The sequence below is a fragment of the Camelus ferus genome, chromosome 6, assembly GCF_009834535.1.
Source record: "Camelus ferus isolate YT-003-E chromosome 6, BCGSAC_Cfer_1.0, whole genome shotgun sequence".
NCBI lineage: Eukaryota > Metazoa > Chordata > Mammalia > Artiodactyla > Camelidae > Camelus > Camelus ferus.
The window spans coordinates 38793006-38810220 of NC_045701.1; the positions used below are offsets into that span (position 1 = coordinate 38793006).

General features: G+C 36.5%; 1 protein-coding gene across 4 annotated transcripts in view; it reads left to right on the top strand.

Annotated features, from left to right (window-relative positions):
- Positions 1-17215, top strand: part of AKAP6 (A-kinase anchoring protein 6) — a 466205-nt gene that overhangs the window by 178146 nt on the left and 270844 nt on the right. The gene's annotated exons all lie outside the window — the stretch shown is intronic.

Genomic DNA, 17215 nt, shown 5'->3' on the forward strand with positions numbered 1-17215 from the left:
ATCATTCCAATTTACAACAAATGAAGCAGAACCATGTGAAATTGCTTTTTTTTTGTAGGTCAGAGGCAGTTAAATATAGGTAATTTCACATGGTTCAACTTCTACATATACAAGCAAATTCTCTGATTAAAAAAACAAAAAAACGGAGTGACTATAAATATCGTCCTTAGAATTCTCTGTGGAGGGATGACATATTTCAAGGTAAACAAACTGAAAAACAAACTTATTTGTAGCCAAACTAAATTCAAGGTAGGGCTGGCTTATAGTTCACAGACAGAAAAGAAATAGGGATTGCATCTTGCAGGAAACTAGTGCTTCTCCCTAAGGGAGATGAGGATTGAAGTTCTCTATGTGGGATGTATTTCCAGTTCACTTGGTCTTGCATTTAGCTAAAAAATTCCCTTTGGTACTTGCACTTTGCTCATTTTCCAAAATTTGTTCTGATTCCAAATCTGTGTTACATCTCTATAACGTTGTTTATATGCTCTTTGATTTGGAAGATAGGAAGTATATTGATTTTTTTTTTAGATGAAAATTCTAACTTTCCATTCATTTGGGAAAGAAATGTGCATTTTTCACTTCCACAGCTCTAGAACATTTGTTCTCAATTTTATATTTTTATTTGACACACAGGAAGTGTATTTGTTTAAATTTTCTCTTTAGAAATGAACCCAGAGTTAAGCCTGATAAACATTATACAAAGGAATAGAAATCTCAGTATACTACTCCTTTATATTCGCTTGTAATGGTTTACTTTGCTTTTAATGCCAGGCACTCTGCATATACTGTCACACTTAATCCTCATCCTCTGACATGGGTCTTTGTCTTAACAAATGAGGGAATTGAGGCACAAAAGTTAAGTTTCTCTCTCAAAGAATCAAAGTTGTTTGTAGCAATGCTAAGATTGATTTTCAGACTATCTCCATATCTGCTCTTTTAGTTTACAGTATCATCCTGTCGTCACACTGACTGCACCTGATTCAGACACCCCTCACCTCCTGCAATTTATCATCTTTAATGAATATTTTTGTTGTTGATCAAGCAGCATCTTGATGAATTTTCTGAGTGGAGATTCAAGCAAAACCAGTTTCTGTTTGCAGGAAGAGCATACAATCAACTCGCTCACGTGAATCCTTACATCTTAATCTATGAGTTGAGTCTGCAGCAAGACATCATTTTTAGCTCTTTTAACTACCCATAAAAGTGTTTTAAGCCCACTTTTAACTACACAATATTATAATTATTATCTACTTTGTGCCTTTAAGTTTTGTTCTTTCTAGGCTGAAACATTCAGTGTACTGTTCTTAAACATATTTATATGCTATATTTTCTGGAAATTATATGATATTTATCAATTCAGCAACTGCTTATTGAGAGCCTGCTATATGTCAGACATTCTTCTTGGCACAGCAGTGAACATAACTGACAGAAATTCTGACCTCAAGCACTTAACATTCTTGTGGTGATTAGTTTTTAAAAGAGTTATTAACAGAAGGCCAGGAAAGGAGGGTGGATCTATAGAAGCAACTCCTTAGGTAGGATTGAGAGGCCTGGGGAAAAACGCATGATGCCTCCTTACTCAGGAGCCCCCAAAGCCCACCTAGACTCTACCCACACAAGGGCAAAGAGCGAAATGGGGGCTGGCAGAGGTTTAGTTAGGCTTCTCTGTGTAAATTACCTCAAAGATGCATTGTATTAAGATACTTGCATAGCAGTCTAAGTCTCCTACTGGAGTTTAACCTTACATTCTTAGAACTTTATCTAGGCATGTTTTAATTGTGCAGATGAAGATGAATACCCTTAGATCTTGGGCCTGAAGTTGAGGACTTTCTGAATCACAGAGTTAAAAATAATAGAGGAAAAAAACTCCCTAAGTAGAAGCAGCTGAAGAAGGAAGTTGAGGGTGGGGCTCACAGTTCTCCCAAGGAGTGGCTGAGACTGGCTGGTGGAAGCTCAGCTCTATGGCAGCTTAGCTTCCATATGTGTGTGTCTGTCCTGACAAACTAATTTAGTGCCACAATTCCAAAACAAGTGTGTATCACAGACTCCAAAAATGCCTTGTGGCATGTTTACTACTTTGGTCCCCAAACTCAATTTAGCCAGATCTTTTCAGTAATGAAGGATTTTTATTTATAGAGATCTTGCTACATATGAGAGGCAATTTAGAGTGGTGGTTAAGGGAGTTGATTCTTAGATCCCAACTGTCTGGGTTCAAATTCCAGCCCCACCTCTTCCACATTTTCCTTTTCTGTAAAGTGATGGTCATAATAATAGCATCTACCTCATAGGATTGTAATGAGCATAAATTAAATAGTATTTGTGAAATGCTTAGAATGATGCCTGGCCATAATGAGCACCATGCAGATGTAGCTAGTATGAGGAGAGTCTTAGATTTTTCAGTCAATAGACATTGCCTGGCTGGGGTTTAGCATCCACAGTGAATCTTTCACATAGCTTGACATGACAGGTCTAGAGTCAGAAGCAAACACTACAACTCAGAGCAAAGGCATGTACTGAGCATTGCTGTGTATGGAGTTTTGAGTTTTCATATTTAATGATTAAGAGCCAACATCAGTGAATGTTGTTGCCAAGAAGCATCACACACACACACACACACACACGCATGCACATGTGCCTGCAAGCCAGATCCCTGTGTGATTGCCATTAAATGTGTCAAGACATCACACTCAGATCTATGAAACGAAGGGATAGATATCAGGGAGATGAAGGTCCTTCTACTAAACAGATGACTGAACGGTTAAGTAAGAGAATTGTGAGGAGGAAAATTCCAGGCTCCAACTGGAGTCAAGATGTGAAGCAGCAGCAGCTAAGCTAATAGAACAATTAAAGATGAACTGAGTGTCCTCAGAAGGAAAGCCAAGTGAGGTAGAAGACACATCAGAGGAGACCTCTGCCATCAGAAAACACAAAAGTGTAATTTGATGCCAGAAAGAGAGAATCAGCATGTGGAAAACTACATTTAGCCTGATGTATGTGTCTGCTCAAGGTGCAGGTCAGAGAAAGAAAGTGAACCTCAGGGTTTTATGGAGAGCTCCCAGACCACACAAACTACCTTGTGATGACTTCATGTGAAGAAAGATGATTCTGGGTCTTTGAGATGAGAGATGGCCACGTGAGTGGAGGGGGAGGGAATAGCTGGATTAAGACAGGGAATGAAAGAGCAACATGAACAAGCCTCCTTGGTGTAGTGGAACTCCCCATTCACCGTGAGAATCCGTGATTTCTCCTATGTTGTGCTTTTTGGTTCAGAATAAAATTAATATCCAGGAGGAAGGAGGAGTCTCAAGTTGGAGGGTGTTGAGGAAAATATATTGAGAGGAGAGGAGGAGATGGAGCTGCCAACTCCTATTTCCATGAGAATTTGACAATGTTAAAGGACCCCCAGGGACATGGGGGAAAATGCTTCCTGAGAAAGAATTCTATCAGGTTTAGACTTAGGAACATGTGGCTTATATCAAACACCCACTTCCTACTTTGATTGATTTTTAGTATTGCATACAATTGACTTTAAAAATCACTTCTGTTATTTCTCCCTGATTATATGAATAAAATATATAATCTAAAATATATATCTCCTCTTATAAAAATGAGGAGAAAATAAAAATCATCTATGGCTCACTAGGGAGACCCACTATTATTTTTGATGTACTTTTTCCAGTTTTTATTTACACGTATACAAAAATCTGGCTCAGATGCCATCACAATTTTATACATTGTTTCTTTAACTTAATGTTAAATCCTGAATATTTTTCTGTATCATATAGATTGGCCCATATGTTCGTTTTCTCACCACTCTTGTGCTCAGAGGTTTGTAGCATTCTTTACCTTCTTTATGCTGGCACTGTGAGGGTTTAGGCCTTTTGAGGCCAGTTTGGGATTTGTAGGGTGCTGTGAGCTGTGGGAGGAAAAAAAAAACTATGTAAATGTAAGAGAATTGGACCTTGGAGGTGGGGGGTTGTGTCTCTTAATAGTCTTTCTTTGAAGAGCACATTGGGAAATGTGTATTTCCCAATTCAAACAAATGATAGGCAGCTGTTTGGTTGTGAGAAAAATATTGGCTACTGTGTCAGATATTTAAAAGAAAGAAGCAATTGATCATAGCTCCAACTAAGACAACATTGGTATCATCTTTAAGAGGAAAAATTTCACAATTGACCTGAATAGTAAATTCTCCTATTTAGGCCCTTGCAGTACTGAAATCTGTGTTAAGCCCTGAAGTCTTATGATTGAAATAATAGCACAATATGCAGAGTCCAAAGGGCTTTCTTCTTAAACATTTGTACCCTATTCATAGTCAAGGTGCCCATTCATAGTCTGTCATGCTTTCTTGATGTTGGATTTCTTTCCATGATCTGTAGATATTTGTGTAAAGTGACTCATAGAGCCATTATGAAGAAAGGAAGAAATAGCTTTGTTATTTAGTATAAACCAGTATGGAGCCCAAATATTTTTAAAAATCTATTTTCATTTACTGTTTGTTTGAATTTAGCTGTCACTGTGGTAGACATGGTGTGATAAAGCAATGCAAGACATGCTCTCAGGAGCCAGAGTTCAATACATTTTTACTCAATCAGCCCGGGTCTGATTCTCCTTACTCCCCCTCTGCCCCACCCCCATCTCCCCTGGCCTGGAGATCCTAGTGACCCAGGAAACTATCTGGTTGGTTTCCTCATTGCATCATCACAGAGGATTCATCCACATTTGTAGGTTCATATATGGTAAAGATACTTTAAAAATATGAAATATTTTTTGATGTACTAGATTGTTGTAAAAAATAAAACAACAAATAAATAGAAATCTCTCATATTTTTGAGATACCCTCTGTTGACGACTTGGTATTTCTTTTCTAGACTTTTAGTCCATATTTATAGTCATACTTAGATAATTAAAAAACATATTTGTAACTTATTTAACCAACTCTTACTTCACAGAATATTTTAGGATCTCTTTCTGTGTCAATATAATAAATAAGATATTTTACTTGTTCTATTTTGTTTATTGATCAGTTTGTGATTAGAGAAGGCATACAGAGATACAAAATGGTAAACACTGATCCTCTCTCCTACACTTACTCTCCAGCCTCACAGTTTTCCTCTCCAGACTCACAGTTTCTTCTCCAGAGGCAATCATTGCTCTCAATTTAATATAGATTCTTGTAAAACAAATATAAGCTGCATTATTCCCTTCACAAACAAGTAGTAACATACCTCAGCCTAAAAGAAGGAAGAACTCTTCTTTGACTGGTACATTTCCTTTCAGCTAACACCTCATTTCTTTGTTCCCCTTCAGCAGTAATTCTTGAAAATTTGTCTCCAATTACTGTTTCCAGTTCCTCCTCTTCCACCCTTTGATGAACTCACTACAATCTCCATTTTCATGCTATATTTAAGAACTCGTTGTGGGACTATAAGGCCTGGCCCCTTCATTCCAACTTGGGACAATTTGGAGAGCATTCTCAGTTTCAGAGTTCTGTGTGGGGTGAACTGATGCATTAGTTGAAACTACATTACAACTCAGTTTTCCCCAACCCTGCTTACTTCTTTCTCCTTCTGCAGGATTTCATCCCAAGAGCACTTCCTAAAAATCTTTCTGCATCCTAAACTTCAGTGTAGAGTCTGATTCCCAGAACACCATCCCTGAGACGCTCTCCAGTGGTTTTCCATTTCAGAGTAAAAGCCTGAGGTCCTTGCAGTGGTCATGTCTGTCCCTTCCTTCCCACCACTAACCTTCTGGCTACATCTGCGCTCTTCCCTTTATTCAGTTCTAATTAGCTGTTCCCTTGATACACTAAGCCCACTCCCACTCCTGAACCTCGCACTTGCTCTTCTGACATCCTGGGATGCACTTCCCCCCAGATACCCTCCTGTCCCAACCCTCATTTCCTTGATGTCTCTGTTCAAATACCACTTTATCAGAAATTCTTTCTTGACCACTCTGTATAAAGCAGCATCTCCACTACCACCTTGGCACTCTGTTTTGTTTTTCTATTCCTTCATAGCACTTCTACTACGTCACGTGTACCATATCTTATTTACTTATTTTCTGGTTTGTTCTCTGATCTTTTCCAAGGGCTAGAAAAGTGCTTGGCACAGAAAATATGTTCAAGTAATATTTATGGACAAATGAATTATTCATTTCCTTTTTTATGCAAATATTGCAACCTTTCCATAAATGTATTGTTCATGTGCTGCAGTAAATGTATTACAACAATGTATCTTGGAGAACATTCCAAATCAGAATAACACCTGCATAGTTTTCCCCTATACGTATAAACAGTTTATTTAATCAGTCCTCTATTAATGGACATTATGTTATTTCCAATACTACAATGAATAACTTTGTAATGTCACCTTCTATTGTGTGATTATATCTGTAGGAAAATAAATTTCTAGAATTCTAATTTGCTGTTCAAAGGATGTATAATTTATATTGGTAATTTTGATATGTATTGACAAATCATTTTCTGTAAACCTTATACTAATTTATAGTCTCACCAGCAAGATACGAGAATGCTTCTTTTAACCCATACTAATTCTTTGATATTGCTAATCTGATAAATGAAAATGGTATTTCAGTGTAGTTTCCATTTCTCTTATTATGAGTGAGGTTGAATATCTTTTTATATATTTAAAAGACAGTTGTTGGATTGTTGCTCTTTTACTTGTTGATTTATAGAAAATGTGAGTATTTGTGAATACTCTTCTTGGTTTTCCATTTATCTTTTAACTTTGTTTATAGTGCTTTACTTTCATAAAGAAGTATAATTTTTGTAGTGGAATTTGTCAGTTTTTTTTCTCTTACAGGCTTTGTGTCGTATTTAGTCTTCCTCATTTTGAGACTGTAAATATTTTTCTCATGTTTTTTCCTCCAATACTTTTATTTATTTAATTTTTTTTACTCCTGAAATATGTGAGCTTTATTTTTTTAAACACTTTTTATTGAGTTATAGTCATTTTACAATGTTGTGTCAAATTCCAGTGTAGAGCACAATTTTTTCAGTTATACATGAACATACATATATTCATTGTCACATTTTTTTTTCGCTGTGAGCTACCACAAGATCTTGTATATATTTCCCTGTGCTATACCGTATAATCTTGTTTATCTGTTCTACATATGCCTGTCAGTATCTACAAATTTTGAAATGCCAGTCTGTCCCTTCCCACCCTCCAACCTTGGCAACCACAAGTTTGTATTCTATGTCTATGAGTCTGTTTCTGTTTTGTATTTATGTTCTTCTCTCTCTCTTTTTTTTTTTTTAGATTCCACATATGAGCAATCTCATATGGTATTTTTCTTTCTCTTTCTGGCTTACTTCACTTAGAATGACATTCTCCAGGGACATCCATGTTGCTGCAAATGGCATTATACTGTCGGTTTTTATGGCTAAATAGTGTTCCATTGTATAAATATACCACATCTTCTTTATCCAGTCATCTGTTAATAGACATTTAGGCTGTTTCCATATCTTGGCTATTGTAAATAGTGCTGCTGTGAACATTGGGGTGCAGGTGTAATCCTGAAGTAGGATTCCTTCTGGATATATGCCCAGGAGCGGGATTCCTGGGTCATATGGTAAGTCTATTCCTAGTCTTTTGAGGAATCTCCATACTGTTTTCCACAGTGGCTGCACCAAACTGCATTTCCACCAGCAGTGTAGGAGTGTTCCCTTTTCTCCACAGCCTCTCCAGCATTTGTTATTTGTAGACTTTTGAATGATGGCCATTCTGACTGGTGTGAGGTGATACCTCATTGTAGTTTTGATTTGCATTTCTCTGCTAATTAGTGATATTGAGCATTTTTTCATGTGCCTATGGATCATTTGTATTTCTTCCTTGAAGAATTGCTTGTTTACATCTTCTGCCCATTTTTGGATTGGGTTGTTTGTTTTTTTCTTATTAAGTCGTATGAGCTGCTTATATATTCTGGAGATCAAGCCTTTGTCGGTTTCATTTGCAAAACTTTTCTCCCATTCCGTAGGTTGTTGTTTTGTTTTACTTCTGGTTTCCTTTGCTGTGCAGAAGCTTGTAAGTTTCATCAGGTCCCATTTGTTTATTCTTGCTTTTATTTCTATTGCTTGAGTAGACTGCCCTAGAAGAACATTTTTTGAGATGTGTATGAAATAATGTTTTGCCTATATTTTCTTCTAGGAGGTTTATCTTGTCTTATGTTTAAGTCTTTGATCTATCTTGAGTTTATTTTTGTGTATGGTGTAAGGGAGTGTTCTAGCTTCATTGATTTACATGCTGCTGTCCCTCCAATACTTGTAAGTTTTGATTTTTTGTATTTTAAATCTTAATTCTTTGAGAATTTACAGTAATATACATCTTTAAAAATGGGCATAAAACTTTTTTTAACCAAAGATCAAAGTTTACCTTAATGTCCCATTATCATTTACTGAATAAATTATCTTTTCCCCACCTATGCTATCTTCATCACGTTTGTATTTCTAGATTTCTATTTCTGGCTGTTTTGTTTCTATCGCCAGCTAAAAGTTCTGAAAATAATGGTATTTTCAAAAATTTCCTGCTTTTCTACCTTATTCTTGCACTTAAAATTTATAATCAGCTTGTCTAGTACCAAATAAACTTCTGTTGGTTTTTATTAGGGTTATATTACATGTAGAGAAGAATTTAGGAGGATTGACATCTTCATAATCTAAAGTCTTCTTATCCAAGAACATAATATGTTTCTTTATCCATTCAAGTCTTCCTATATTCCTATCAGTATATATATTTCCTGTTAAAAATTGCTATATATACATATATATATATGTATATATATGTTTTTAAATTTAAAAACTTTAAAGCAAACATCTGACTTATAACTACCTAGATTAAAAACAAAAGTAGAACTTTACCAGGAACATAGAAAATCCCACATACTCCCCTCTGATCTTAGCCCTTTTGTCCCTTCAGGAGTAACCAACATTCTGATTTTATGATAGTCATTTCATTGCTTTACAGTTTTACTGCCACATAAGCATCTTTAAATAACATCATCTAGTTTTACCTGCTTTCAAGCTTAAAATAAATATAATCATGCTAGATACATTCTTTTGTATCTGTCTTCCCTTGCTCAAAATGTAACTATGAGATTTACCCATGAATGTTGCCTTTTGCATTTTTTTTTTTTTGAATTGAGATCTTCATGTGATTTTTTTTTTTTTTGAAGTTTCTTTTTCAAACATTAAAGCAATATTGCTTTCCTGGAATGAATCCAACTTGGTCATGATATATTATTCTTTTTTATGTATTGTTGGATTCATTTGTTAGGACTGGCCTATTTCTGGTTTACCTGGATTGGTCCTTTAGAGGTTTCCCCTGAAAGCCTGGTTTTCTGTTTTTTGTTTCTTTGTTTTTTTAACCAAGGTTTCTTCTTCTTGCTGGATTCTGAGCTCCCGTTTTTGTCCCTCCAGCACTGAAAATTGCTAGTTCAGCCCACCTTCTCTACCTCTTAGCTCTGCTTACAACTCTGCAAAGGCCTTTAAGAGGAAAATGGCGTCAAATACCTTCTCTCTCTGAATTTCCATTCTCTGTGGGATCTTAAGTTCTCAAATCCCTGCTGCCTTGGTAATTCTCTTATGACTTCAAAGTGATCCTTCTGCATAAGCTACTCTGCCATAACTAGAAGTAGAAATCAAGAAATAATAAAAATAGAAGTTTAAGAAACCATTAAAATATAATGGTATTATCAAGGAATTATAATTAGGATCTATGTCCTTACCTCTGTGAGCAACAAAGGTAGCACAAACTACCTCAAGTACCAAGAATTTCATTAAGCGTCCCATGGATTGTGAAGGTGATCTGACTGGACATCTGTCACTCCACTCATCTCATTTTAGCTCTGCTCATCTCAAGGCTAAGTGACATTTCCTTTCTCCATAAACACTCTGTGTACATCCCATTAGATACTTTCTCATAGGTTACTCAGTTACCCATGCCAGGAGACAAGGAGTTACCATGCTCAACTTCTCTGCTTCTTCACCCACTATGTCCAACTGGTTACCAAGTCAGGTCTATTTTAAGTCCCTCTTGTTTCTACAATATGTTCACTCTTTTCTACCCCCACTGCCTTTGCTTAGCTCCCACAATCATCATTCTTTGAGTTATTGAAAAGACTCCTGTTCTTACTCCTTTATCAAAACAAGGAATGATCCCTCTAAAATATAGATCTCACCTAAACTTTTGCTGCTGTGCTTAAAATCCAACAATAGTTCTCTATAACCCATAGAATAAAATTACATGTATATTATACCTATACCCCCCCTGCAGCAAATACTAAAGGTAGGCCCTGTGTCTTACAGGACACTCATAGACCTCCGTTCTTGTACAGGGGCTTCCCCTTTCTAGCATATGACTGGAGCAAATGACAACCTCTCTGTACCGTGGTTTCCTCTTCTACAATAAGAGGAAATTGAATCAGAAAATTTCTGACTCTGATGACTTTGTGATTCTGAATCATTGCTTTAAAATGTATTATGTGTGCTTTTAAAAATGAGACATGCTTGTAGCTACACTCATATCTAGGCTGTAAATACTATATAAAGAGAAAGAGCAAATATAAATTATGCAATTTTTATATAAAAACAATTGATTTTATCTGCATGGATTCATGACTCCTAGGAAACTAAATCATGACTTAATTGAACTGTTTTCATTGAAGTCCTCCACCACGAAAGGTCGGCAGAAGCCTCTCAGGAGTAAGATGGGCCGTAAGCTGTTATCCTAGTAATCGCTTCCTCTGGGCTGGTCTGCAGTGTGATGAATTATCTTATTCTCTGTTTCCATCTCTTGCTCTCTGCTGACTCCCACCTTGCATGCCAGGCTCTTCTCATACTGATGTGTTTTCAGCTCCCTCAACAAAAATGCCTCATACTTGCCTACTTCCAGGTCTTCTCCTAGGATGTTTTTTCTTCCTTGAAATGCTTCCCCACAAAATCCATGTCTGGCTCTCTCTTACATGTTCTTTAGAACTCTGCTTTACTGTACCTCTTTTAATTGGCTTCTCAGTTTTCTTCTGACTGGGTTGCCCCTCCTTACCTTCCTGTTCTCATGACACCCTCCGCAGGTACCATCTCTGTGCCTCTAAAACAACACTGTGATTATCTACTTGTCTATTTCTCTAGATTCTTACTTCCTTGAGGATAGGGATTATCCACGTTCTTTTCATTTTTAAAATTCTGAGAGCTGAGCACAGAACTTAATTTATAATGGGTATTGAACAAATAAATTAGTTTATATTAAAATGAATGAATATATTTCTCAGTGAGAGCCATTAAAAAAATACATTACCTTTATCTGAATTTTAAAAGAATCTCTCTTATAATTTTGTCAAATGCCTCTATTGCATGGTATATCTCTCTATCTCTCTATCTATAAACTTTTGATGTGTGCCAGACTTATGGAAAATTATGTTTGGATGCTTCTTAAATTCTCTGAGAACTATGTAAATTCTTAAATAAGCATAGCTTTCCAGACCAATGTTAATACTTGGTTCTGGTCAGAAAATCTTGTCTTGATTTTGTCATCTTTCTTCCTTTGTGCTGGCAAGAGCTGACAGCTATTTAAATGAGAATTAAAAATAGGACACTGTGAAGTACATGTTCCTCCTTTTCCTGCCAGGATATAACTGACCACAGAACTGGGGTTATAGCTCTCTCTCTTGAAAAAAAAAAAAAAAAAAAGAAGCCCCAGACTATCAAATTCTAGATCAAAATCAGTGATGAAAAAATAACTTGTAGTAGATACTCCAGTGTCCAAATACTTTTTCATTATCTCCTTCCTAGCTCTTAATAGAAGATATACTTTTTTCTTATTCTTGAAAGAATTCAAAGAATTTGAAGTTTAAAGTGCCGCCAAGTTTGTAGCCATTATAGTCTGTGATTCATCCACATTGTGAGTTGGCTTTGACTGCTGGATGTGTCTGTATTGTTATCACAAATGAAAAACCTCAGCTTGTGGGAAGTGGGAGCTGGGTGTTAGAGAAAAAGAGTAATAGCATGTCAGAGAGGGAACTGTGTGAAGGCCTTTGGGCGTTGGGAAGGTGGGTTATTATTTATCATTGGAACTAACTCACTAGAGCAGGCCTGGCTTAAGATTGGAGCCTAAAATGGGCTCTGAGTACACTCTTACTAGAGATCTGACATATGGTTATTTATTTGTTTGCTCCTTCATCAGATAGTAATCCAGTTTTATAACAAAGTCTACAAGACATCTATTGTGCCACCTCAGCTGCTGGTCACCCTGAACTAACAACATCTCAGGAGAGTGGGAATAGAGCAAGAGTGGTTTGTTGAACCCAGAAGCAGGCCTTATGTGCTCCAGTGATTCTGTAACATCCTAGAATTCATTCATTCAGCGAACATTCATTGCTATCTACTAGGGACCCAGTACTGATTTAAGCCGGCTCTTCAAAGATGAACACGACACAGCAACTGCCAACTAGAATTCCCTGTTTGGGGAGCTAGGAAAGAGATAATGAGACCATTAAAATATCAGGCAGTGGCAAGAGTCTGGAAGCACTAAGGTGGGGCATTAAGCCAGCTGAGGGGAGTTGCGAGGCTTCCAAAGAAGTAACCACTGAACTGACTGTCAGGAAGTTTGAGAGAGCAGTATCCAAGGAAAGAGATGAGACTTTCAGACTTTATCCATTTTGGTGCTCTCTCTTTAGGGAGACCATGGCTAACCATTTCCGACAGATTCAACAACCCTTTTATTTAAACTTCTCTCAGAATGAGATTTGACTAATTCTTCCTACAGGTAGTTCTCAGCAAACCTCCAACTCAGGCAGTTCCTTCTTATATCTAATTTATATCCACCCCCTCCTGGAAATTCAAATTCTCTCCTTGTGTTCTGACTTTTGCGGAAACCATGAGAAGGGTGTTGATGAGGAAGTTGAAAGGTGTGTGAATTTACCCTGTGTTGCCTCTGGGAGTCACAGTGTTCAGTGCTGCACGGAGGAACTCACTGGTAAGGAGGCACCATGCAATTTCCTTCTACTGTTTCTTTTTTGGTTATTTCTCCCATGAGATACATGTCTACAAAATGGTCATATTAGCCAGTAGGTGGAGTGCTCTATTAGAAATAGTAGGACCTAGTAGATATGTATTAGTTTGTAGAGGGGAACTAACTTTAATAATTTTGAAAAATGTTTAGCATATTTTGTATTGATAGCTTTCTCTGAACCTGGAAGGAAATCAGTAATCTTGATTAGATCCTGAGTGCTTTACTTTTCCTGGGACTTCCTTTGCAGCAGCACACCATGTGACTAAGCACTCCCAGTCAGAACTTAAAACGGTTTTGTAAAACAGCTGTCCAAGTCACTTGCATGCCTCTGTTGAATTGTTATGATTCATGATGGGTCTAAGCTCTCGGTGGATATTAAAAGATAAGTGTATAATTTCCGTGTTTCTCCTCAGCTAAAGTAAGAATCCATGTAGTGGGGTGTCAGGGAAGCACTTCACACAGACTGTGAGCTTCTCGAATGAGCTTTCTACAGTAACCAAGCAACAGACACGTTAGACTCCCCCTTGCCATCAGCTTACATTCTCTGAGAACTTAGGTCAGTGCCTAAAATAACCCTGCTAATTGTGAGGGGCACATGTGGACTGAAATTCCAGTTAGCAGTCTGGGAGCTGAGGGACGGAGGATTTGAAACCTTACTACAGTTAACAGTTCACAACACGCCTCTAGGCAGTTAGGCCCAAAGCCTAACTGTAAGTGTTCAGGGATGGAAAGAAAGTTATATGTTGTGTTTTATATACTGTGTTTGTAAAGCTGGTTAACCAGGGACAGCTGGTTAAAAATCAAATCTCCTTGAGTTACAAGATCTGGGCTTTCAGTGCCCTGCTTTCAACCTGTCGGTCGGTGGTGGAGTATCTGACAGAGGCGGATGGCTTGGATGAGGGGCATGAAATTACCGCAGCCTGTGTAGGACCCCACGGTACTTTGGATTGCTTCTTGCAGCACAGTTCAGGTAGGCTGTTGTTTACGTGGAATTCTTTATCAGTTGGACAGAGGTCGTAAAGCTGTTCAGTTCCAGAGTTAGACATGAGATCTCAAGTGTTTCTTCTGCACATGGCATGGGGACACTTTATTTCGCTCCTTTCCTGGGCATTATGCCAAATACAAGTCTTCATTTTCTTACTCGGGAGCACAGAAATTCTAGGATTGGTTGGAGTGATTTGTCTGGCATGTGGTAAAATGTCTTTAAAATTTACCTTCCTGTTTTCTGTTTTATTTCCCTTATTTAGCTCCAAAAGACAGGCTTCTGTATTTGTGAAAAACAATTGGAGAGAAAGTTAAGCCTCTAGATGTAGTTTTCGTATATTTTAAAACCGCTTAAGAGAGTTTGGGTTTTGTCCCTAGACTAAGATGAAAATGGACACTACTCTTTTCGAAATAACCTCACTTAGCCTTCTGTTTGTGCCCTGTATCAGTATAATTAATATAAATGCTGCACTATTCTGCTCTTCTAACTCCAGTATAGACCTACTTTATAAAGTATCAAATTTAGTTTTGGCTTCCAAATATCTGGCACATAAAACCAGTATGTAAATGCTGTAAGTGATGCTTTGGAACTTCCGCCAAGAGGGTTATTTAATCCAGCATTTATACAAATTTATACATATACCTCATATCATATGATGCACGTATTTTTGAAACATATGTGCAAACAGCATTCTGTAATTGGGATAATTTAACACATACTTCAAAAGCTGATTACTTTTAAGGAATCTATGTATAAAATGAATAGGAAGTTATGACTTAAACTACATTTGGCTAGTTCTTTTTTGTACATCAGCTTCTTAAATTGAGATACACTTGATGTTTCATAAGCTTGGATGAATTTCTTAGGAGCAAAACTGTTTTTTCATTATCAAGGAACATATAGGTATATGTATATGATCACATGAAACCTTTTTGGTGTCCCTAGAAGGATGTCTGTGTGGTAGGATTTGGGGGTGGCCTATGGGATATATTGGATCTTAAATTATGACTTTGGTGGCGAAAGATTTTCTGGAGACAAGGGTCATGGTCTGAGATTTAAGAAATTTAAAAAATAATAGTCAAAAAGAGTATTATCCTGCTTTTTGTGTATTATGTCAATTTAATAAACTTGAAAAGCTGCAATATTATTGCTCCTCTAATAAATTGATTGCAGTCTCAGGAATTACTAGTTTGAACAACTTGAATTGCTAATATTTGATAGTTTTGGACCTGTGAAAGTGGCAGTTTTGGGTGGCTCATTCTAAGTGATTTATGAGCATTAACTCTTTTTTAATGAAAGTTTAGTCTTAAACCACCAACGGTAGTAGCAGGAGTAAAATATTCTCTTAAAGTATGAGAGCTATCTCGTTAAAAACGTGATCATCTAAATTACTTCCTGTGAGTAAATCCAGTGTGTATGTGTTAGATCCTTTTTTCAATTCTTCACTTCTTTGTTTGGTCTTTTAAAACGAACTTACTGTTTCTGCCAAGTGCTGGCTACGGTGTTTATCAGACCTGGTCACTGTGGGCATATATCCTCATTGGCTGAGACTTGATGTTTAACAGGATTGGGGATCTCTTTAAGAAGATTCACCCTTGGTAACTTGTCAGTGACCAAATGTATGTTATAGTGTTAGGGTTTCTCTCTGTGTACTATCTCAGTGTTCTTCTTTTTCTCATTTCCTATGGAGGAATCTGGGTCATTCATTTGAGATTTTTCTTCATTTTTTTTTTTTAGATAACTTTTTTGTTTCTTTTTGTGGGGGGAGTGTGAGGTAATCAAGTATGTCTGTCTGTCTATCTATCTATCTATCTTATTTTTTAGTGGAGGTACTGGGAATTGAACCTAGGACCTTGTGCATGCTAAGCATGCACTCTACCACTGAGCTATACCCTCTCCCTTTTCTTCATTTTTTATGTATGTGTTTAGTGCTATAAAATTTCCCCTAAGTACTACTTTAGCAACAGCATAAGAACCTTTATAGATTTATATTTATTTTTATTCATTTGAAATGCTCTTTAATTTACTTTTTGATTTCTTCTTTGACTCATGCATTATTTAGAAGTATATTATTTATTTTCTAAATATTTGGGATTTTCTAGAGGTCTTCCTGTTATTGTTCTTAGTATCCTAATTTAATTTCATTGTAGCCAAAGAGCATAATTTTTATGACTTGAATCTTTTAAAATTTATTGAAACTTGTTTTATAATTATGATCTATCTTGGTAAACATTCAATGGGCTCTTGAAAACAATGTGTTGTTCTGCTGTTGTTTGAGAGACATTTGTAAAATGTCATTTAGGTCAAGTTGGTTTGTAGTTTTGTTCAAATCTTCTTCATGTGTATATCCTTACTGATTTTATGTATATTTGTTCTATCAATTATTGAGAGAGGGGTATTGAAATATCCAGTTATAATTGTGAATTTGTCTGTTGTTCCTTGTAGTTCTATCAGTTTTTATTTCACGTATTTTGAAGCACTCTCATTAGATGCATTGACGTTTGGGATTATTGTGCCCCCTTGATGAACTTATCCCTTTGTCATTATGAAATGACTCTCCTTATCCCTGGTAATATTCTTTGCTCTGAAATTTACTTTTTGTGATATTAATATGGTCACTCCAGCTTTGTTTGAAAGGCTTTTATCTTTTAGGGACTTTCTATCTAAGGTATTTATGCAAAGATAAATTGTATAACTTTTATTTATAAATATTCTTACTTTCTTAGTTAAGGTAAAAGTAGAATTCAATGATAGTTTTAAGATATCTTTGTACAATTCCATTTTCATAGTGGCAGTTTCTCTACAGCCATCCTTCCTCCATTGTTATGTGATTATCATTTTACAGTACATAGCCTTCTTTCTATATAATGCATGATATTCACATGTTTAACATGTATCATGAAATGAGCACTGGACAGTCAGAACTAATGTCAGCTATAAACAATAGATGTGGCCTTACCCCTGCATGCTGGCTGAATATCAGTCCTGAATATATAACAACTGGTGACTTCTGAGTTGGGTAGGTGCTGGAACCATTTTTCCAGTCATGCCTATAATGTTCTACCTTCTGTAGATACTTTAAAAAAGTATCTTTATCTATTTAGAATCCCTAGAGATATTCAGTAATCAAGTTAACATGTACATCAACATTTTGAGCCATTACTTCTGTATATTGTGGGAAAATTCCATAAAGCAACTTATT